The sequence below is a fragment of the Macrobrachium nipponense genome, chromosome 20 (genome assembly GCF_015104395.2).
Source record: "Macrobrachium nipponense isolate FS-2020 chromosome 20, ASM1510439v2, whole genome shotgun sequence".
Lineage (NCBI taxonomy): Eukaryota > Metazoa > Arthropoda > Malacostraca > Decapoda > Palaemonidae > Macrobrachium > Macrobrachium nipponense.
Genome location: NC_061089.1, coordinates 32959315 through 32982478, shown reverse-complemented (window position 1 = coordinate 32982478; position 23164 = coordinate 32959315). Strand labels below are relative to the sequence as shown.

Here is a 23164-nt window from a genome sequence, read left to right as displayed (position 1 = left end):
GGACATTAAGAAGCTATAGATAGACATTGAGTTATGACTTGACAATGTAATATAGTATGTAAAGCATAGAGGTCTTTACCTGTAATCATTGTTCTCTGAACAGGTGGTCAGTGGCAACTATTAATAGAGCTGTAACTGCTGCACCAATGAACTTTTCAGCTGTTGGAAGACGAATACTAAATTATAGCCTACTGTGACCTTCCTTACAACCACCGTGGTCACTCTCACCTTCTGGAAAATGCTGATTATATTGGCTGGTGTGTCCAGGAAAAACAGGAAGTTCTTTCTCTCAGATGGAGTTAGCGTCCGGAGCAAGGTCTCCGTCTTTCCGTCATTTTTGAAGCTCGTTAGGCCAATGAACTCCTCAGCCATAAGTTCAGGTAAGCCGTTTATGACCTCTGTAGGAAAAAACAGTGTTTACCATCAGTATTTGGGTTTTGGACTTATTTTTATTTAAAAGCAGCTTGGGTTGAGTCTGAATACCGTTCATGACTGTGTTTTGACTTTTGAGTTAGATTAATTTTATGATTTCTGAGTAAAAAGGTGGACGAAGCCGCATTTAAATGTTCCAACGCTTGAAAATCAACTTTGTTAATTATTTCGAGCAGCCTGCTTTTAATTTAGAAACAGCACTACCATCTTGCCTTCATATTCGTGACTGTATAAGAACGTCAGGCATCTTTTTGTCCCCTTCACTATAGTCATGGTCAGCTTTATTACGTCATGTGCCGAGACATTCCTGGTGATTGAAAAAGAGTAATTACCAGTAGTTAAGATATCATGGGACTCTTAATGGAATTGATGGAATATTTTAAAGTATTCATATATGAATATGAAGAATGTTACAAAGGAAATTTATGCATGGATTTGTATTAAAATTATAGAGATATCCACAAATGCTCACAGAAAAGACAAAAGGGAATAGATTTGAGAGCAATCTGACCTCTGTTATAAAAGTCTTCATGTACTACCTGGTGCTTTGGCTGAGATTGGGGACTTTAAAGATGGCTGAAAGAGTCGCACCACGGACGAACTGTTTCCTCGGCAGATCGCGATTGCAAGATCCCAGTGAAACCACCATGAAAACTAGGACTAGAAATCATAAAAGAAGAGATAAGTAGATTAACTAATGATGACTCTTATATTGCACTTTTAAGATAACAACCATTTTTATGCATTTTTATCCTACTCTCTTGATCGAAATATAACTTAAAAGAAGGATTTACTAGAATGTTAAACCTTGCATAGACTTAAACCGCTTTTAGAAATTGTACAATAACGATATGGTTTTTTAAAATTCCATTATGTATTTTAAATTGACGGATGAGTAACCATCTTTAAGAACTACTACTAACTTGCTCATTTTTGGCACAGGACGATAACGACCAATCGACAAGTATCTTGTTTAGATATTCCTACTGATCTCAAAGCGCTGAATAATGACTTCAAGTGCCCCTAGCGCTCCCTTGGCGTTATAGTCTAAATTTAATCATTCAATACAGTTAAGCCAGTCAAGTCATGTGATGTACTTGTTTTTTGATGACCTACCAACATTTACTAATGCGTGTGTATGTATATGGGTTATTATGAACTTACTTGCGCACGTAGAATTCTTTGCAATTGGAAGCATCTTCTCCAGAGCTTAAAGAACGAATCTGAAAGGAGAGGAAGAAAAATAAAATATCTTGTTGGAGACAAGAATAGAATGTATACTACTTCCGTATTTGCACGAGTGCCTACCCATGGGAAACAACCATTCAGAAGCCACACAATGTGACGAATATTGAGTTTGCCTAGTTGAGTGAGTTTGTGAAGCTGGGGAGCTTAACTCTGTATATACTAGACTGTTTTGTTGCAACAACAAATAAAGTTTATTTATACTCTGATGACCTTGAATCAGCTGATGTCCAGTTAATAGGTAACTTGTCATGGTTTCAAATGTTCTGGTTTAAATATGTTTTTTTTATTCTAAAGATTTATTTGTGCATTTTGATGTACTTTTGTTGGACCATAATCAAGAGCTTGTACTGTTGGTAACTTTGTATGTTGTGGTCAGTAAACGTCTATCTATCCATGTATAGAGATGTAAAGGGTGAATTAACATACTGATTTGATTAATACTTGACTGGATATTTGAAACTGAGGTCATGCTGCTTGAGATCATAGATGTCGGAAATGCGACATGGATATACCTTGCCCTTTTCTAGATATAATGGATGTAATACGTTGTTGATTTCTAGATATAACTGGTATGTTGATTTAACACTTATATTATTATCATTCGAAGCGTGTTATGAGAACTCTTTTAAGAAGTTGCATAAACATTTGAAATCAACATTGAGCTAAGTTTATGATCTGACAGAAACCGAATTAATTGAATAACTTGTTATTACCGATCAAAGCATTTACAATAATAGATGGGTTGTACCAAGCAGTGCAGACTGTTGTAATGAAGTGTAATGTTATTTTTGAATTTTACATTAAGACTAAGTTGGCTTAATGCCTTTCATTGTACAAAAACTAAGTCGATTTCATTTTTTATACCAGTCAGATGTGAGCAAATAGGTCTGTTATACTAAGTAACGCAAACTGCTGTGATAAACTGACCTGTTGTTGAAGCTTTATATAAGTCAGTTGTAAATAGGTTTTAAGCCGTATTTTACAAGAATCAAAACAAATTAATTTGTCGCACAATTGGTAATATTACACAATATAAATTTAGTATCTATTCATTTACTGTAAGGAAATTTTTATTGGTAACCCATTTTTAAATGATGGAAATTTAATCCTTGTTATTTTAAGTATAAGCTTAGTTAAAACCAAGTAATAGAAAATTACTTTCTTATTGGGAAAATAATTTTTTTAATTTAGAGGGAAAATTAATTTTGAATTAATTTAGATTTTATTAATTCGGCAGAATTCATGAGAAAATCTAATCATTAAAACCATCTTCACAGTTTACTAAATATTGAACGTATATCACTTAACTGTTCTTTAGTAATTACCTGAAAAAATGGTCAGCGTCAAGACAAAAGTTATTCTTATTAGTCAGGCCCTGATAGTCAAGAGATTTACTACTGTCTAGTCGCTGGAATTACTATCAAGATTAAACTTACCGAGTGACTCAGAGTTGCCGAAATCAAGTCGACCTGGGCTACGTCAGGACAGCCTGACGAGGTCAAGAGGAGAGAAAGTTCTCTGCGTCTTGAGAGACTGAGCTCGGATTTGCGAGTAGACTAATGTGTTGACCTCGAGGCTTTAATGGGATTCGTGGAGCATTTGACGCATGCGCTGCTGCGCGTCGTCTTCCTCTCCTCCATTTTTAGAATTTTTTTCTCGCCCGTATTTTTACCTTTTCTCGTTCTACTTGTAACGGGAATAAGAATTACTTGTGGATTTACTTTTTTTTTTTTTTTTTTTACCTATTTACGGGTACTTGTAATCTTGTTCAGAGTCTTGCTTTATCAGTCAGTGTAGAATTTCATATATCTATGTATTCTTAGGTTTGTCTGATATATTTACATATACAATATGTGTATGATTTTAAACCACGAAGAAATAAAAAAACGTGATTATTATACGAACAAAGTTACAGCCACAAAGGAAAATGGAAACACTATAGTCATTCTGTACTTTCGTCCTATAACTAAGACATGGTCACAACAACTGTTGCTGTGACCAGGTCTTGGTAATAAACGAAAATACTTGGCATCTCCGGTGTCTACATTTTCCTTCCTGGCTGTAACTGTTCATATACATATATATATATATATAGATATATATATATATATATATATATATATATATATATAGATATATATATATATAAATAGATGTTATAAAATTATATTTATATTTATATATGATATATATTATATATCTATAGATCTATATATTTACTATATATATCTATATATATTTATATATATAGATATTTATATCTATAACTATATATCTGTATCTATATACATATCATATATACACACACACACATATCTATTATATATATATATCTATATCTATATATTTATATAGCCTTTATATATCTAATATATATATATCGATCTCTCTCTCTCTCTCTCTCTCTCTCTCTCTCTCTCTCTCTCTCTCTCTATATATATATTTTTATATATATATATATATATCTATATCTATATCTATATCTATATCATATCTATAAATATCTATATCTATTCTATATTCTATATCTATAATCTATATATATCTATATAGATCTATTATAATTGATATAGATATAAATTATAATATTATATATATATATATATATACTATATTATATATTATATCATATCTATATGTATATATCTATATATCCATATATCTACAGCTTAGTGCTAGGAGCCAGGAGTCAATCCATATTAATAATCATCAATAAAGGGAAGAGGACACACACAGATGTACAGGCTGTCTTTATTGCGACGTTTCGTTATTATCCAATTAATTACATCATCAGGCTGTTAAAATGAAAAATAAAATTCCTAGTAAAATTGTAAAATCATAACTAAAAATTAAAAATTCTGAAATGCCAAAGCTAAAAAATTATTCTTACAAAGTGTACAAAATATACACATTAAAATTAAGGGAATTAAATTATTTAAAAGGACATACATTAAAACGAAAGATAAATGAACATAAAATAAACAAAAATTGACAAAAATTGAAAGCAGCAGTGAACAGAGTTACAGAACAAGAAGTTAAGGACCGACCTAGAGGAGTGACAGCGTTAAACTCAACGTAAACATAAAAGCATAAATAAACAACACAAGTCAAGACAAATACAGAGGGAATGAGGACGTATGGGTGTTCAACGACGGAACAAGTTGTTTAATAAAGAGAGATTCCAGAATAACAAGGTCCTGCGGGTTGGTGGTATGGCCTAAAATACAGAAGTCTTTATTATCGATATATGTTTTACACATTTTGGAGTGATTTCTAATTTGGAGTGTTCCGGGTTTACAATTCTGCTGCCAGTACGGAAGCTTATGCCTGGATGAGAATCGATACGCACCTTAAGGAGTCTGCTGGTGGATCCCACATAGGTCCCTGTTTGACATTCAGGGCAAGTATATTTATAAATACACCAGAGGACATATAAGGCAATGAGAATAATTTTTTAGCCTTTGCATTTCTGAAGTTTTAATTTTTAGTTATGTTTTTACAATTTTACTAGGAATTTTATTTTTCATGTTAACACCCTGATGTAATTAATTGGATAATTACGAAACGTCGCCCTCTTCCCTTTATTGACGATTGTCTATATATATATATATATATATATATATATATATATATATATATATATATATATATATATATAGGTGTGGATATGTTTCAGGATTACTTCATGATTTCCTTACAGGTGAGCAGCAGCAAGTTACTGTGGATGAGATCTTTAGTGAACCAAGACCTGTAGTATCTGGAGTTCCACAGGGTAGTGGTCTTGGCCTACTGTTATTTTTAGTGTATACAAGTGATGGTTGTTGGCCTGGAAAACAAGCTTGTTCCGTATGCCGGTAATGCAACGCTTGTGGGTGTGGTAGTCTCCACTTAGGAGACATGAAGCTGCCCTCGGCCTCAATCAGACAGGGACTGGATCAGGGAATGGTTTAGTCGGTGGTGGTATGAGGCTGAACTCGACTAAAACGAAAACACTATTGATCAGCAGATCTCTTACAGATTTTCCATCCCATCCTCCTCTTCAGGTGGCTGGAACTTTGGTGAATGGGTCTGAAGCTTTTAACTTTTGTAGGTGTAACTTTGGACTCGCGTCTTGCTTTTGAGAAACCTCTAATGAAAGTTTCAGCAAATGACGCACTAAAGTTAGGTATTGTTCAGTAGGCCCCATATATTTACAACAGTGATAAAATCAGTGCAACCTGTTTTAGGAAATTTGTACTCCGTTTACCAGAATACTGTTATCCTGTGTGGATATCTGCTTCTGCCAAAGATTTCTCTTTCTGATCAAGTTATTCGTGGTGATAGGTTTCGTTTAATAATAGTAAGGCCCTCGACGGATGGTCTTTGGTTTGTCACTCACTTTTTCGTAAGTTGTATTTTACCAGAGGTCTTACACATTCTCTATTGATCCCTGATCCCCTTCACTTACCGAGCGCAACCAGATTCGCTGAACAGCAGCACTAATATGCAGTAAATGGGGATATATAATATGCTGCGTGGGGGAGTTGATGTAACAGTGAGTGGCCGATAGTGTAGGTGGTGTCTGCTTGAAAGAAAAATTCCGTATGTATGTATGAGAGGAGTTATTGTCCCTTTGTATAGAGGAAAAAATGACTGTGAAGTTGAAAGGAGCATAAGTATCTAGTGTACCTGAAAAGATGAAGACTCAGATTGTTTTTGATTAAGAAATTAAGACTGATAAACAGAAGCGCTGATCAGGAACATTGCCCGAATTTAGACAAGGAATGTGTGTGCAGATCTGCCTGTCTACCATCTCTGTTACAAGTTATGAAGGAACAGACAGTAGTTCGAACATATGAACATACTATCAGATGACATAGTTTCATACGAACACACAATCGAATGAGACACGCTACAGATCACGTAGGCCGTTTGAATAATAGGTCGGGGTAGTTGTCTCAAGCAGGGAGCTTGGACTAATGTTTATAAACAATTGAATGACTACAGGTGACGGCATGTTATCTTAGCCTACATACTTATTGTATACGTCATCTTTAGCGTCTCTAGTCTGATCACATTCCTGCAAGCAATCTGGTTGACCTCTTTAGTTTTAGACTTTTATATATATGGACTAACATTCCATATTTTTATTATGTAAACACTTACATTAGCTCGGTCAGCTACCAAAACCAACCACTGAATATTACTCAAACTTGACTTGCATTTGACTTATAGGAGTGTGATACAGACACTATGTGAAGCCCTAATATATATATATATATAAAATTAAGTGACGTCCCATTGGATAGAAGCCGGCCAGGTAAGGACAAGTCACCTACGTTATGTAGTAACCATACAGTTTAAGGGTCCAAATTCACTGCAATACGTAAATTCAAGATCAGTACTATGTACATTTATCAAATATTTAGTATTGAATCAGGGAAATCTAATGAAAAAATTAGCAGTTTATCTTCTTACAGAAGCAGAGAAGCGGAGTCCTGTAGCTGTCCTTTTAAAAAATCAATGCCTCCTCCATCCATCTCAAGTTCCAGCACGTATACTTATTAATGTCTTACCCTCAGGGATCACTTAAGCCCTGTCCCTGTTGACTGAAGTGCATGGAATGGAGAACACCATAAAATCAAAGACAGCCACTCCCCAGGATTTTAGTCACCATTACCTTATGATGAACATGACCAGTGGCTGGATTCTGGTCACTGATGTCTCTGTTGAATGAGTTTGTCTCCCATCAAGTTAATCTGTAGGGTAACTAGTACTCGAATAAGGTTGATGATTTCAGTATTATCATTGGTTATTTTTCGGAATAGTACTCCAGCCACCTCCCACTATAATTTATAGTTTTGTAATGTTCTTGGACCTTTGCTATTTATTATTTATAGGCAGTCCCCGGGTTACGACAGGTTCGGCTTATGACGTTCCGAGGTTAAGACGCTTTTCAATTATATTCATCAGAAATTATATCCGGGGTTACGACGCATGTTCCAGGGTTACGGCGCTTACAACACTGATCTGGCAGAAGAAATATGACACCAAAAATACCAAATAATCAATATTTGAAGGGTTTTTTTTATGAAAAATGCAATAAGAATGCAGCTTACATAGTTTTGAATGCACCCAAAGCATTAAAAGTAAGGTTTTCTTAGGATTTTTGACGGTGTTCCGACTTACGGCGATTTTCGGCTTTCGACGCGTCTCAAGAACGGAACTCCCGTCGTAACTCGGGGACTGCCTGTACTAGCAGCATGTGAGAAGATCTGGAGAACAACCTGACTGAGTACACCGATGATACTACTCTTCCAGACTTCTTGAAATGAGATATAGCACATATTCACGAGTAGAGTAGACTTTGGGACTTGAAGCTTAACCCTTCTGTAAATCAAAGTACAATAGTCAATCAAGAACTCTTTTGCCTTTGCATCGTAGCTTATGTGTAAGTGGTACGGTTTTAAATGTCGGGGACGCTTTTCAGGAATTTAGTTGTACGTTTTGGTGAGAAATTGACTTTTGACAAGCATATACATCATATATTGCTTCATTGGTTTCCCAAAGAGTTTATTTCTTATGTAGAGTTAAGTCTTTAGTCAAATTCCTTTTGCCAATTCTCAATATTGAATTAAGGCATAAAATGTAAAGCGAGTTCATCATGTTTGATGCATAAAATGTACTACAACGACAAATATATCTGCACTATTCGTAACCAGATCCAGCTATTTTTGCTCACAACACTAGGCTGGCATCTACTGCAAAGTCTCTCTTTTCTAGTATCATTTAATATTTTTCAGTTTGCTAGGAGTTTTATCTTGGTTACAACTAAAATGTGGAATAGGCTTAGTGCAATTGTGTAATCTTCTGATTTCCAAATGTTGAAGTGGAGAGCAAATTCATCCTGCTTTCTGCTGACATCACTAGAATTCAGGTGTAGTATCGGTTTATTTCCTATTCCCTCATTTATTTATCACCTTAGCCTACATTAACTTGTCTCTCTGCAGGTTGACTTCCCTTTGGATGCCCATTGGGTTTTTAGTCTGTTAACTTTGTCCATAGAGTTTTCAGGTGAAGGTTTTAAGTGGAGTCATACATTTGTTTGTCACAAACTCGAGATGCTGGATGAAGAGATTCACACAGTTTTTTCTGTAATTGCCAAAATGGGTACACACCCTTTACTCATGACTGTGACCAACAGTTTAAAGGTTATGTGAAATAAAGGCCTTTATTTAAGGTCACATCAAGATTGTTTAAAAACTCTGGTATTTTAATTAATTGAAGTGATTTAGGAAATTGGTGCAATGGTACAACACTTGAACAAACTTCTTAATCATCCTGATTATTATACTATAGCATATAGCATAGTTAAACCAGATGACAAATACTGCAACCAGTTACCATGGGCTTTTGGTTTAAGATGAACCCTTGCCATTTTTAAAAATTTAGTTGGTTTCATTGGCCAGTAATTATTTCCAATGCAAAATTACAGATGTAAATACAAACAAATGGTGACCATAGTTATACTGTACAGGTATTAGAAAAAGTGTACTATGTAGTCCTTTCATAGAGTACTTGACAAAAGGACTTTATAGTGGCGTGACTCCGATGCTCGGGTCCTCATGGTCGGGTCCCAAGAGGGAATAGCGCGTGCTTATGCTAATGCTCTTGCATTAACTTCTTTTAGTTGTTTGCTTAAGTGTATTTATATGAAATTTGATTTTTAAAAAAAGCAAAATCATTTATCACGGTTTTCTAATAAACATCATTTTAATATTATTTTGTTATCAAATCTTAGGGTAAAAAATATCTTGATACCAATATAGGAAAAAATATCTATTTCAAGAAAAGAAAAACAAATAAATTGGATATGGCAGGGCTTGATAAATTTGCGTAGTATTTTAGCTCCTCCAAGATATAAGGAGGAACAAAAGCAGTGCAAAAATGCTATGGAAGAATAAAGAAAACGGGTAGTTTACATATCTGCGGACAGAGCCTATAGTTCCTAAACTATGATCCCAAATAAAAAAGGACGTCTGATATATGTTAAGTAACTCTGAACTTATTTAATTGTAATTTAAATGTAATGTTTGTACAAAAAGGCAAAGTTAGGTTAGTAATAGGTGGTCAAGAATTTATTAATCCATTTCCAGTTATTTCTTATTGAAAAAAAAATTACTCAGATCTTGACCGAGTTGGATCCCAACGCTTCTTCTGGAACAGATTAGCGTTGAGGTCTTGGGTTCTACCGTAATGAGAATTAGTAGTTATAGATGTTTATGACGAATGAGTTTGTTTATGAATCTTTTAGCTCAGATGTTTTTTTCTTTGCAGTATTTAAAAAATGCTGAGATTAGTATTGTTACACATATTGCAGTAATATGTCATGTTTGTGCAGATTTATAATTGTGCAATAGTATAGCTTATTTGTATGTTGCAGTTTCTCTTATGATTATTGATATTGTTTTCAGGGCTATTCAAGTCCAGTGTTCTATTGTGAGATAATGTACGTATCATTGTTCTCTGAACTGCAATGGATGAAATCTTGTAATTTCATATTTGATATTTACCTTCTAAGTAAATTTCCATATTGCAGATAGGGCATGTTGACCATAGTCTGAAGAAGAAAATTGTAAAGGATGTGCTTGAGATAGGAAGATCTCTTGTTGGAAAATGCTTATCAAGAAAGGTAAGAGACTTTATATTACTTTCATGTTAATGCCCCAAGCTCAAGATAAGAGAAATATTGTGAAGTTGACAGAGAGAGAGCAGAGCTGAAGTGGGAGCTCCCTTGCAAAGTTGTGAGCAAGAAAATAATTTAGCATTCCTGTTGCTTAATCAACATGGAATGAAAAGACATTTTGTTATGAAAGAGATTCTTACAATGAGGTATAGTATCCACTTAATAGGATGCTGGGTCCGAAATGAGAAACAATATTCAGACAATTTTCTGCTGAATGAAATTGGATGTTGATATGACTGTGCCTTTCGTGTTGATTACCATCACTTGGTGTTCTTTGTTGAGAGAGTATTGTGGCAGTATGAAATTTTGGGAAAAAGTGAAAGGGCACATGTTTGAAGTGTAGGATATTATCCTTTGAAAAATCTTAGCAGTTTTGCCTTTTGAGTAGTGTAGTTTTAGGCTTAAGTAATTGAGTGACTTATTCATCTTAAGGATTCATGATTCCTTTGAACTTTGTTTCTCTTCTGTTAGAATCGGTGACTATCGTCTGTTTATGGTTGCATTTGTATCTGGTGTCTCAACCAGTTGTAATATGGCTTAATCACATTTTGGTTAAAGGTTATTTAAAATAAGTGATTTCATATGCATACCTACATCATGATGTTGCATGTGTAGGATATTGTAACTGAAATGTACTACTAAGAAATACTTGTAATTCACTAAGGTTCAACATAAATGGTTGTCAGTGCCTGGGGTTAATGAAAAAAATGGCACTAAACTCTTATACAAAGGCAAGTTCTACCAGGCTTCTTAATTAGTGGGGCCAGGTGCTTTTCACAGGAGGATTTTTAAAATTTTATTTCAGAATATCATCATATGACTGAGAAGCACATTTTGGGGATATTTTTGCAGATACTGTTCTGTTGAGTAAAAACAGTGGAGAATCATATTTAATTAGGAAAATTTTATTTTAAAACAAATTTCATGGCAGTAGGTAATAAGCCTTCTCAGTAAAAGAAATCTATGCCTTAATACCCTTTGGGCTAAAGGAAATTGACTTATAACCAAACTTATTAGCAGAATGGTTCAACATCTGTATATATATATATATATATATATATATATATATATATATATATATATATACATACATACATACACAGGCAGTCTCCAGGTTACGACGGGTTCGGCTTATGACGTTCCGAGGTTAAGGCGCTTTTCAATTATATTCATCAGAAATTATTTCCAGGGTTACGACGCATGTTCCAGGGTTACGACACCTACAATGCTCATCTGGCACAAGAAATATGACACCAAAAATGCAAAATAATCAATATTTGAAGGTTTTTTTTTGATGAAAAATGCAATATGAATGCGGTTTACATAGTTTGGAATGCACCCGAAGCATTAAAAGTAAGGTTTTTCAGGGCTCAGCCTGTGTCGCTCCGTGAAATGTCTCTTTAGCACTCATTTCTAGGGTATAAATATTGCTATAAATACCAGAGAAAAGGTTAAATGGTAATGCCAGAGTATTCTGGCTCGCTCACCTTTATTTTAAAGGTGTCGGTATGGTAACTGGGTCGAGTGAAACCACTACCAGAGGTCCCTTGACATTTAGTCTCTTCCTCCTTCAATATCCCTCATCTACAGAGGAGCCGATCTAAGCCCCACTACTTGCTACCACTACGGCTAGCACCTCGGATTTCATTCCTTTTGATAGCACGTTTCACGCTGCATGCGTTCTCTTTGCTTGTGATTGTGTTTCTGGAATATCCTGCTTTTTCTTTCATCATGGAACGTCAAGCTGTTGCTGCATCCAAGTTAAGTAGTACTGCTATTAATGGTTGACACTCTTTAGGATCTGCCTTTGGCACGATAAACCAAATTATTTAGGTTTTTATAGAACGGCGTCCCATGCGGCGCTACTCCCGCGCCGCCGTGCTCGGCTCGCTACCTCGTGTTGCTTTGTTTACGAGCTCCAATAGGTCTCCTATACCTATTGGGCTCGATGCATTGTTTAGCAGTACCATACTTGGATTATCAATGATGCATTTGATTGACATTAATATTATTCTTAATATTATTCGTATTTTATTAGTCCATTCACGGGGGATAGCCTTTGACCGAGCACATGCTCTCGGTTCATAGCCTACCAGTTAGCCTTCCAGTTTAGATTGTCATACATGCATGTATCTTTCTAGTTGTTAGGTTACCTCTCCTTTAGGCGCCCTTTGTGTGGAGGACCCTGGTCCTTTCGCCCTATTGTCCTCGAGCCACTCTGGCCGCTTGCCCCTCGATTATTTCGTCACGGCATCTAGGCTAGCTGCTCGGAGATGCCAAGCTTTGCCCAATCTTCTTGATTGGCTTTAGTCCAGCTTCTCTAGGACTCAGTTCTTTTTCTCTCACTTCATTTTTACTTCCCTTCCCCCTGTATTAGGACAGGATAGTTATTTTATGTGTTATATGCTCATTGAGACGGCATCAGTTGGCCTATAGGCCTCCTTCGATCGCCTGGCCTTTCTCACCGCGTGTCTGTTCACCCAGCCGAGAGTGTTTCCAGGCGACCGCGTACGAGCCACCCCGCTTCCGACCCCTCCCAGTCCCCCCATCTCACCCACCTCGGTGGAGTGACACTCGCTCACGCTGTCTCAGGCAGCCGATCCGAGCACCCCCCCCCCCCCTCTAGGGGGGATAGGGGGAGACGTCTGGGAGGACACTCGGTGAGCTGGCCCGCTACCCTGCCGTTCTCTCCCTGGGTGTAGGGGGGGAGCCCTGCTCGGCCGAGCCTTGGTTGGCCACCAGGCTCGGTGGAGCTCGGTTCTCCTCGGCGCGCTGGTCAAGTATCCCTGTCGCTATATATTCAGCCCATCCTCTCTCCGCTCCGGAGGGTTCAGGACCCCGGCGTAAGCCAGGCCGATATTAGGATAGCTGACTTTCATGTATTGAGGCTCCGGCCTTTTTCAAGGGATACCCTATGTTGCATGCATGTTTTATTATACATAATGACATCCATTGCTATTAGTCTAAGTTTTTACGATGGCGGAGTTGTCTAACTCCGCCAGGTATTAACTCCCACCCTGTTCTAGTTATAAGTTATTTACTACGGCGGAGGTGTCAGACTCCACTATGTATTTTAACTCTCCACCCGGTCACCTCCTGCTCCACACCCGGTGCCTGTTTGGATTACTCCTTACTCCGGCGTAATGGGAATAGCTTGTTATCCTGATTCAGTGTAAAAGTTTTAACTCCGGCATCGCCGGAGACACACTGTTTCAAGCCTTTTCCTACTACCCCTGCCAGATGCTTCGACAGGTGCATGGCAACAGAACAGGTCGAGACTGGGTCATTTTTTATTGTAATATTGTTTGTTAACACTGGAGTACTCCGGCATCAATGGCATATCACAACCACGGACCTAGTCCGGAAGGTTGACGATGATACTCGTGTATCATTTGACTTACAGGTTACCCATTGCTTGGAGGTAGGCTGCAATGCTGTCCTCCAGGATCCCTGTGGACACGAGGTCTGCCGGACTCACGCCACCTGTGCGGTCCGCCTCAACGAGTCCGTGGTCTGGCACCACGAGAACTGCTTGATCTGCTACGAGTTAGTGGACCAAGTTTCCTCTGAGGTAGGTGACACTTCGGACTAAACACAATGATACAATGAGGATCAATGAAATTTAAGACATTTTGATATGCTTTCTAAAGTAAGTTACTATCCAATCTTAAGTGTTAGTCTTAAGTACTAATGATAACCCCTCTTTTACAGGGCGTTCAAGCAGTCCGGGACGCTGCTTTAACCACTCTGAAGGCCTGGGCAGTTGGGTTTGGCAGTAGCGTTGCCAAGGGCCAACCCTACATCCTTTCCAAGGAGATGGCCACTCTCATCTTCCCCAGAGGGAAGAGTACTTCATCGGTGGACCCCAAAGTGGCCGCTCCCTTGATCGCTACCATTCAAGAAGCGGTCGCACAACCCCCGGAGGAGGCGGCCACTCAAGAGGTTGCGGAAGACGTAGCAGCTCTTGACCTGGACTTCGAGCTCATGACTGTGGACGACATGGGTCACGGTAAGAGTGTTGGTGAGATAGGTACTGTAGGGGCTCAAAGGCTTTCCTTGAGCCCATCTAGAGCTTCTTCTCCTTCCACTTCTACCTCTTTCCAGGGATTCACCGGGGGACTTCAGTCGGTCAGACCGAAGGCAAGCGAGACTACAAATCGCTACAAAAGTCCCTGTCCAAGAAGTCAGGAACTGGCCATGTCGCTAAGCTTCCGGCTCACCATCCCAGAGCTGACAAGGCAAAGTGGACTCTCCCTTCAAAAGGGTCGAGGACCAAGACTTCTAAGGAGAAGGGTCAACACTCCTCCTCCGACCCCGAGGCATCCTCTGCTAAGGGGTCTAGGTCCAAGGTTCCTAAGGAGAAGGCAGAGCCTTCCCCCTTCGATCCCCATGCTTTCTTTGCAAATATTTCAGCAAATATTACGCAGCAGATGGGCAGCATGGTCGGGAACTTGGTTCAGTCCAAGTTCCAAGAAATGTTTGCTCAACTATCCTCCCCCATAGAAGCATCAGGACAATCTATCCAATCCATTGCGGATAGACAAGTCACCCAGGAGAACCTCATGGCTGGTCTCCGGGACAATATGGCGACAGGACTTGCACAATCCGGCCAAGCAGCCCAGAGCTTGCCAATGCCGTATTCGTCTACCCTTCCTCCCTTCAAGCCGAACAACCCATGGAGGGTTGCCGCACACGCCCCGTTTGAAGCGGGCATGCTTACAATTGAGGGCTGTGGAACTCGAAGGATTGAGGACTTCGAGTTCTATCTGGAAGGACTCCGGCCCCCTTTCATGGGCTATGTCCGACTGATGGAAGTAGCTATGAGGAGGGAAGACAAGGTCCCGAAGGAGACGGTAATCCTTCCCCGGGACCAAGCCCAACAGGCATGGATACGTAACCTAGAAGAGTGGCAATGCACTAACACCAAGGTTATGGCATACAAGAAATTACAGGCAGCCATGAAAGACGAGCCTATGCCTCAGCTCCGGGAGACAGAACCGACTTCCCTACTGCTCCCCGGAACTGCCGATCGCTGGATGGACCTTCCTGCCACTTTCTCGGTAGGTAAGCTTAAGCCGGACTGCGGTATCACTCTTTTCAGCGAAAGGTTACCTAGGCTATCTGAAGGCCTCATACAGACCGAATATGATGCCAGGATGAGGCTCAGCAGGTCTCTCAATTCCCTGACCATGACAGAGGTATCGTCTCTTATCTATGGAGAAGAGGCGCTATTTAAAATCATTGCCAAGTCACTATTGTATTCAATGCAATGTGACTTGTATGATTTTGTCATAGCTCGGCGGAATTGTAGAAAGCACGTGCTGGCGGAAGCTACGATCCGCCACGAGCCCAATAGACTGATCGCCTCATCTATATGGGGCACTGACCTTTTCCCAGCCTCCATAGTGAACGAAGTGCACTGCGAGGCGGCTAGGTTCAACCAGAGCCTAAGAGTTTGTTGGGGACTCGTTTCCAAACGAAAACTGGAGTCTGCCGGAATGAATCCCAAGTCAAAGAAGAGGCCTAGGAAGTTCCAGCACTTCCAGGCCCCCCAACAACAAACTCTCGTACAGTTTGTGCTGTTGACGCAACCGTCTTAGCAAGCACAAGCTTCAACCTCCTATGCTGTCTCTCCTGCTTACAACCCGGCATTTGAAAATCAGTCGTTTCAATAGGTTTGGCAGTGGTAGCAGAGCTAGAGGCTCCTTCCGTCACCGAGGCGCTGGAAGAGCCACGAGCTGAGGCAGGGGTTCCCGTGGAGGACGAGGTGGACATCCTTCCACAAACCAGTGAGAATCCCTAGGTTGGAGGGAGGCTGTATCTCTATCGGCACCGGTGGAGGTTCAGCAAAAACACCCAAAGCATTGTGTCCAAAGGTCTAGGGTGGAGTTGGCTTCAAGGCCCCCCTCCATCCAACTCCTTTTATCAAGAACCAACACCGGAATTGGTAGAGTATTCCCAAGAACTCCTTCAAAAAGGAGTAGTATCAAGAGTCAAGAACTTAAAATTTCAAGGTCGCTTGTTCAGTATTACGATCTCGACTCTCGAGATCGACAGGTTCTTAAAAATAATAAACAATTGGGCTGTTATGACTGACGACAGGTGACAAACAAAGGAGGGAGGAGCATAACAAAACTAAAAAGTTACCTTAAAATTAATTTATTTACAAGATTTAAATACATAATGTACAGTGAGTCAAGGTTCTGGGTGGCAGAAACACACAAAACTTATAAACTAACAATAATAATATGTAAATATAATTAATAGAAATAGGCAGCATAATAATTAAAATTAACACTGAAGCGGCATAATGATAATCAGAGCAAAACGGGGAACACTTCCTCAAACAATGAGGACAACAGTCCAATGCCGGACGATCAAGATAGAGCCGATACGACAACCACCTCGTCCTTGGAGACAATATGGACATCCTCCTCGAATGCTGGACGATCAAGACAGAGTTGATACAACAACCATCTCGTCCTCAGATACGGTGTGGAGGTCCTCCTCGATCACTGGATGATCAAGGCAGGGTTGATGCAACCACCAACTCGTCCTCAGATTCTCTCCGCTGCTCTGCTGCCAAGACTCTGCCTCTCTGCCGCTCTGAACCTGACTCGTTGTTCTGCCCTCCAGAACCTGACTTGACGAAGTTTGACGCCATCCAACAGACGTCAACTCGCCAGCAATTAAAAAACAAAAACAAAGGAGGCAACAATCCACCAAGGGAACAATCGGCAAACGATTGTTACTAACATTCAGCGTGCCAAAGAAAGACTCAAACAAGCAAAGAATAATTCTAGACTTATCCCGTCTGAACTTATTCATTCACTGCGACAGGTTCCGGATGCTGACCGTTTCACAGGTGTGGACCTTACTTCCCCGTGGGGCCGTCACCACCTTTATACATCTTACAGATGCCTACTATCATGTTCCGGTAGCGAGACACTTCCGCCCGTTCCTAGGCTCCAGACTGGGAAAGAAGGCCTACTCCTTCAAAGTGATGCCATTCGGCCTCAACATAGCTCCCAGGGTATTTACAAAGTTGGCGGAGACAGTTGTTCAAGAACTAAGGTCTCAGGGAATAATGCTAGTAGCCTATCTAGATGATTGGCTCATGTGGGCCACAAGCATCGAAGCATGCTGCAAGGCGACGGTCAAAGTAATCCGGTTTCTGGAACATCTAGGTTTCCAGATAAACAGAACCAAATCCTGGCTAACGCCGGAGTCCTGTTTCCAATGGCTAGGAATCCAATGGGACTTAGACTCTCATACTCCATCAATACCGCCGTAGAAAAGGAGAGAAATAGCCAAAGCCACGAGACAATTTCTCAAAAGCAAACAGACGTCCTGGAGGAACCAGGAAAGGATCTTGGGTTCACTCCAATTTGCTTCAGTAACGGACGTTCTTCTGAAAGCCAAAGTAAAGGACTTAAATCGGGTTTGGCGATCAAGAGCAAACAAAAGATCCCGGGACAAGCTTGCCCCCATCCCGGCGATCTTACGTAAGAGACTCTGCCCTTGGACGGAGATCAAGAATCTGTCAAAGACAGTTCCATTGCAATTCCCTCCGCCAGCTTTAGTGATCCAAACAGAGGCCTCACTAAGCGGCTGGGGAGGCTACTCACAGTACAAAAAGGTACAGGGAACCTGGTCCCTACCATTGCGCCAGCTACATATCAATGTACTGGGAAGCTATGGCAGTGTTCCTCACCCTGAAAAAGCTTCATCCAGCCAAGAAGTCTCATATAAAGTTGGTATTAGACAGTGCAGTGGTAGTCCACTGCATAAACAGGGGTGGCTCCAAATCGAGCCACGTGAACCATGTCATGATAGCCATATTTTCCCTGGCAGACAGGAACAAATGGCACCTCTCAGCCACTCAACTAGCAGGAGTAAGGAACGTGGTGGCGGATGCCCTGTCACGGTCAGTTCCACTAGAGTCGGAGTGGACGTTGGACAAGGAATCATTCAAATGGGTCTGTCAACAAGTACCAGGGCTTCAGGTAGATCTCTTTGCCACGGAGTCGAACCACAAACTTCCTTGTTATGTGGCTCCCAACCTGGACCCTCTGGCTTACGCCACGGATGCGATGGCTATAGATTGGAATGTGTGGAAGAAAATTTACCTCTTCCCTCCAGTGAATCTTCTCTTGAAAGTTCTGAACAAACTCAGGACATTCAAAGGTCACATCGCTCTAATAGCCCCCAATTGGCCCAAGAGCAATTGGTTCCCTCTTCTACTGGAATTGGGACTCCCACCTCAATGGATTCCCAATCCCAAATTGACACAACTAGTACAAACGCGGACTGTGTCCGCTTCCTCAGGAATTCTGAAAGCCCTAACTTTATGGACTTCATGAAGTTTACAGCTCAGAAAGATGCCAACATCGATCCTCAGAACATCAGGTTCTTAGAATCTGACAAACGAGAATCGACCTTGCGTCAATACGACTCAGCAGTTAAGAAACTAGCTGTATTTCTGAAGGACTCAAATGCACAAACCATGATCACGAATCTGGCCATAACCTTTTTCAGAACATTGTTCGAGAAACGATTAGCAGCTAGTACCATTACTACTACCAAATCGGCTCTTAAGAAGATCTTCCAATTTGGATTCAAAATAGATCTAACAGATTCATATTTTTCATCTATCCCCAAGGCTTGTGCCAGACTCAGACCATCTGAGAGACCCAAGTCGGTCTAATGGTTCTTAAATGATGTCCTTAAATTGGCTTCTGACACTAATAACGACTCATGTGATTATATAGCTCTCTTAAGGAAAACATTATTCTTAATAAGTTTGGCCTCAGGAGCCAGAATTTCTGAACTGTCGGCTCTATCTAGAGAACCAGATCATATAGAGTTTCTCCCTTCAGAAGAAGTGTTACTTTCTCAAGATCGTCAATTCCTAGCTAAAAATGAGGACCCACAGGATAGGTGGTCCCCATGGAAAATTGTCCCACTTCCACAGGACCCGTCCTTATGTCCAGTTAATTCACTAAGAGCATATTTAAGCAGAACTGCCCTGATATCTTCAGGTCCTCTATTCATTAGGGAAAAAGGTGGCACTATTTCCTTAAAAGGAATTAGACAACAGATTTTATACTTTATAAAACAGGCTAACCCACAGTCCTTCCCACGGGTACATGATGTTAGGGCAGTAGCCACTTCTATTAATTATTTTCAACATATGAATTTTGATGATCTGAAGAAGTACACAGGCTGGAAATCTCCGACAGTATTCAAACGCCACTATTTAAAGTCCTTAGAAGCCCTCAAATTTCCAGCAGCGGCAGCCGGAAACACAGTTTCCCCTGACACTGCTTAACTTAGTAGTAAGTTTATTCTATGTCTCTCCTTACATCTCTCTCTCCTACCTGCCTCGCTAGTGTTCTTGCTGTAGCTCAGTCGTCATTGTTAGTCGTACTGTACCTTGGATGGCACTTGATGTATATATTTGTAATGGATTTCAGTTTTGTTTTGTATCTGGGACTAGTTCCCTAGTTCGCACCATTGTATTGTATAAGCATCAACGGGCTTCTTAGCCCTATGTTGTACATAGTTAGCTTTAAGGTTCATTTAACTTGTTACTCATTAGTGTAACTTATTTATCTAAACTATAACAATTAATCTTAATCAAGTTTTAATTTACCTTAAACTTAGTTAATTGTATACATCCTTTCTTCCAAGCTTGTGGGGCCAATTCTCTAGTACTATTTCACGGAGCGACACAGGCTGAGCCCAGAAAAGGGATTTTGACAAAGGAAAAATCTATTTCTGGGCAAGGACCTGTGTCGCCCAGTGAAATCCCACCCCTTTTTCTTTTTCCCTCCCTATTTGGCCCAAGCTTGGGTGCTATCTCCAGAAATGAGATCCGAGGCGCTAGCCGTAGAGGTAGCGAGTAGTGGGGCTTAGATCGGCTCCTCTGTAGATGAGGGATATTGAAGGAGGAAGAGACTAAATGGCAAGGGACCTCTGGTAGTGGTTTCACTCGTCCCAGAAATAGATTTTTCCTTCGTCAAAATCCCTTTCTTAGGATTTTTGATGATGTTCCGGCTTACGACGATTTTTGGGTCACAACGCACCTCAAGAACGGAACCCCTGTTGTAACCCGGGGACCGCCTGTGTGTGTATATATATATACATATATATAAGTGTGTGTATGTATGTATGTATGTATATATGTATATATATATATATATATATATATATATATAATATTATATATTAATATTACATAATTATATATATTATAATATAATAATAATATATATATATATATTAATATATATAAGATAATATATAATAATATATTATGTTATGTATGTATGGTAATGGTATGTGTATGTATGTATGTAGAATATATATGCATATGTATATGTATGTATATATGTATATGTATACGTACATGTATATATATATATATATATATATATATATATATATATATATATATATATATATATATATATATATATATATATATGACCTGATCTCGGTCATTTGTGGGTTCGGGATATGAAGGAAAAAACAGGAGAGAGATAAGTTTACGTGCATGCAATGTAGGACATGCAAAAATGATAATCGAGGGAACGTTTAACACAGGTGTATTCTTCTTAGCTACACAGATGACCTTTAACTGTAATTATTACGTTAACTATGCTAGTGCACAACCGGACGGCAGGTTAGACTTATTGACACTCATGGTGACACACGTCTTTGTGTGGCGGCCGACGGGAATGTGCGGGGCACTGGGCACTCATGTCTCGACCCAGTCAGTCTATACTGTATGCGACCCGCTGACGAACTGCCCTGACCGATGGTGCGGCCTCTGTTTCAAATACCCCCTTCACACAGCATCGTTATGCAAGAAGCTGATTGGTTATTCTGGCTCCTTAGACACAAGGGGCCAATCACGAAGGGATAAAGAGATGCGTGGCACTCTTTTGAACTGCCAAAGCCACGCCAACTTGTAACGTCTTTGGCGGTTGACTTGTTTTGTTACACATACACTCAGTATCACTTATAACGGTTTCACGGGACTTCAGAATAACACGGAAAAGGCATATTCAAAACTGTATCGAATCAGCTCATCACTCCCTCCCCAGTTCTTGCGTCCCGCAAGACATACACTGATCTTATGATTTGCGCATTGTTGTTCTTCTTTGAGTGCCATGCTGCCTTTGAGTGCCATACCATCCAGTTTGTGCAAAATTTAAAACCATTAAGGTAGGGCCATTTGGCGTGTTACAAACACAAGTTACAACAAATGAATCTCACGCCTCACAATGTGTCATACAGAAAACAAATTTAGGTTCACATTCAATCATATCAATAAGAAAATGGATAGTCATAGCTCCAGCTTAAAAAAGCTAAATTCATAAATAAAAATTCACATAACATGAGTCAAAAATGAAACGTTACTCATAAGAAATTTGGTAAAAGCATAAGAAAACTTACTGAATTCCTTCTGCAACACAATAAAAACAAGAAAAAATAAAAAACAAAAATTCAAAGATTACACACAAAAAATAACTTTTTTTCTCTTCAAAATAATCTCACATTCCCACATCATCGATGGAAGATCACAAATTTCTGACAAAACATAAACAGCATTGGCAACGATATGAAATTTTGGACACCGTATAACTGGCATCAATAGAAATCAACAACAAAAAAAGATACATTACAATAAGATGTTTAATACGACTTGAAATGCAATAAAAAAATAATAGAATAAAAAATAATCAAGTTATAAACACATAGACTCACTCATCATATGCTTGGAACTGTAACAAAATGTTTGGAAAATTAGACATAAATTTCTCAGCAATAACTGACATGAAACAAAAGTGCATAAGCATGTTTTTATGATATTCTCTGTTCACTTTGTGACGGACACATTTATTAATGACTCGCACTGGTATGCTACGCAAGGCAACTACACGCACTTACAAATTATGTGGATGGTTAGCTTTATCGAAGACTGAGGAACGGTGGCACAACAAGTTACTCTTTTTTGTTTTTCTTCCTTTCATAAAGAATTTATCTCGTGCATGTTCAGAAAACTGTGACTTGTCAGTAAACTCCCTTACACACTAGCAAACCCACACACACTCATCACATGTACATTTCCATGGCACTCATTCAACACGTTCAAACAACAGCTGACTCACTTGCCTCTGTTTTCTGTGCAACTCACCCATAGGTGTAACTGAAACATTTAACTGTATGCGTCGCAGTTCCTCTCTCTCTCTGTGTGTGGCTCATGTCTTACTACAGTACTCTTGGGAATAGCGTCTGCTACTCTTATTACTTTTTTTTTTTATAATAATATGATCAATCCCCACAATGGCAAACTCTAACAGTTGTTCGATCCTACGATCTTGTTGAGAAATTAACATTCTTAAGGACATTTCTGCATCAGGAAAAATATACAATTTGTTTTCACTTCATCATCAAATTTGAAAATTACTTCTCTTTCCCAACGAAAATCAGACTACTCTTTCAACAAACATATCAGTCTCGTTACTTTACTCAAACAAACTCTACTGAATCTACGTTAATAATTCTGCCTTTAAATCTTAACCACAATTCTTCAATGGGGACAAATGGAATGAATTGTCGCTCGTGATACTTTAACTATAATCAAAACACGGCCTAAGAGAACCATCCTTTTTTTTATACACTTTTTTTTTTTTAATGTTACTTTCTACAAATTCCCTAACTGCATTTCCCTAACACAACATGCCATTG

The 23164-nt window shown here is 39.3% G+C and overlaps 1 long non-coding RNA gene across 1 annotated transcript in view; it reads left to right on the top strand.

Moving 5' to 3' along the window:
- The window catches only part of LOC135224553 (uncharacterized), a 46343-nt gene that overhangs the window by 4729 nt on the left and 18450 nt on the right, over nt 1-23164 (top strand). The window contains exons 2-3 of the long non-coding RNA XR_010316763.1: nt 104-380; nt 10259-10351. This is a non-coding gene — a long non-coding RNA (uncharacterized LOC135224553). The remainder of the gene's footprint in view (nt 1-103; nt 381-10258; nt 10352-23164) is intronic.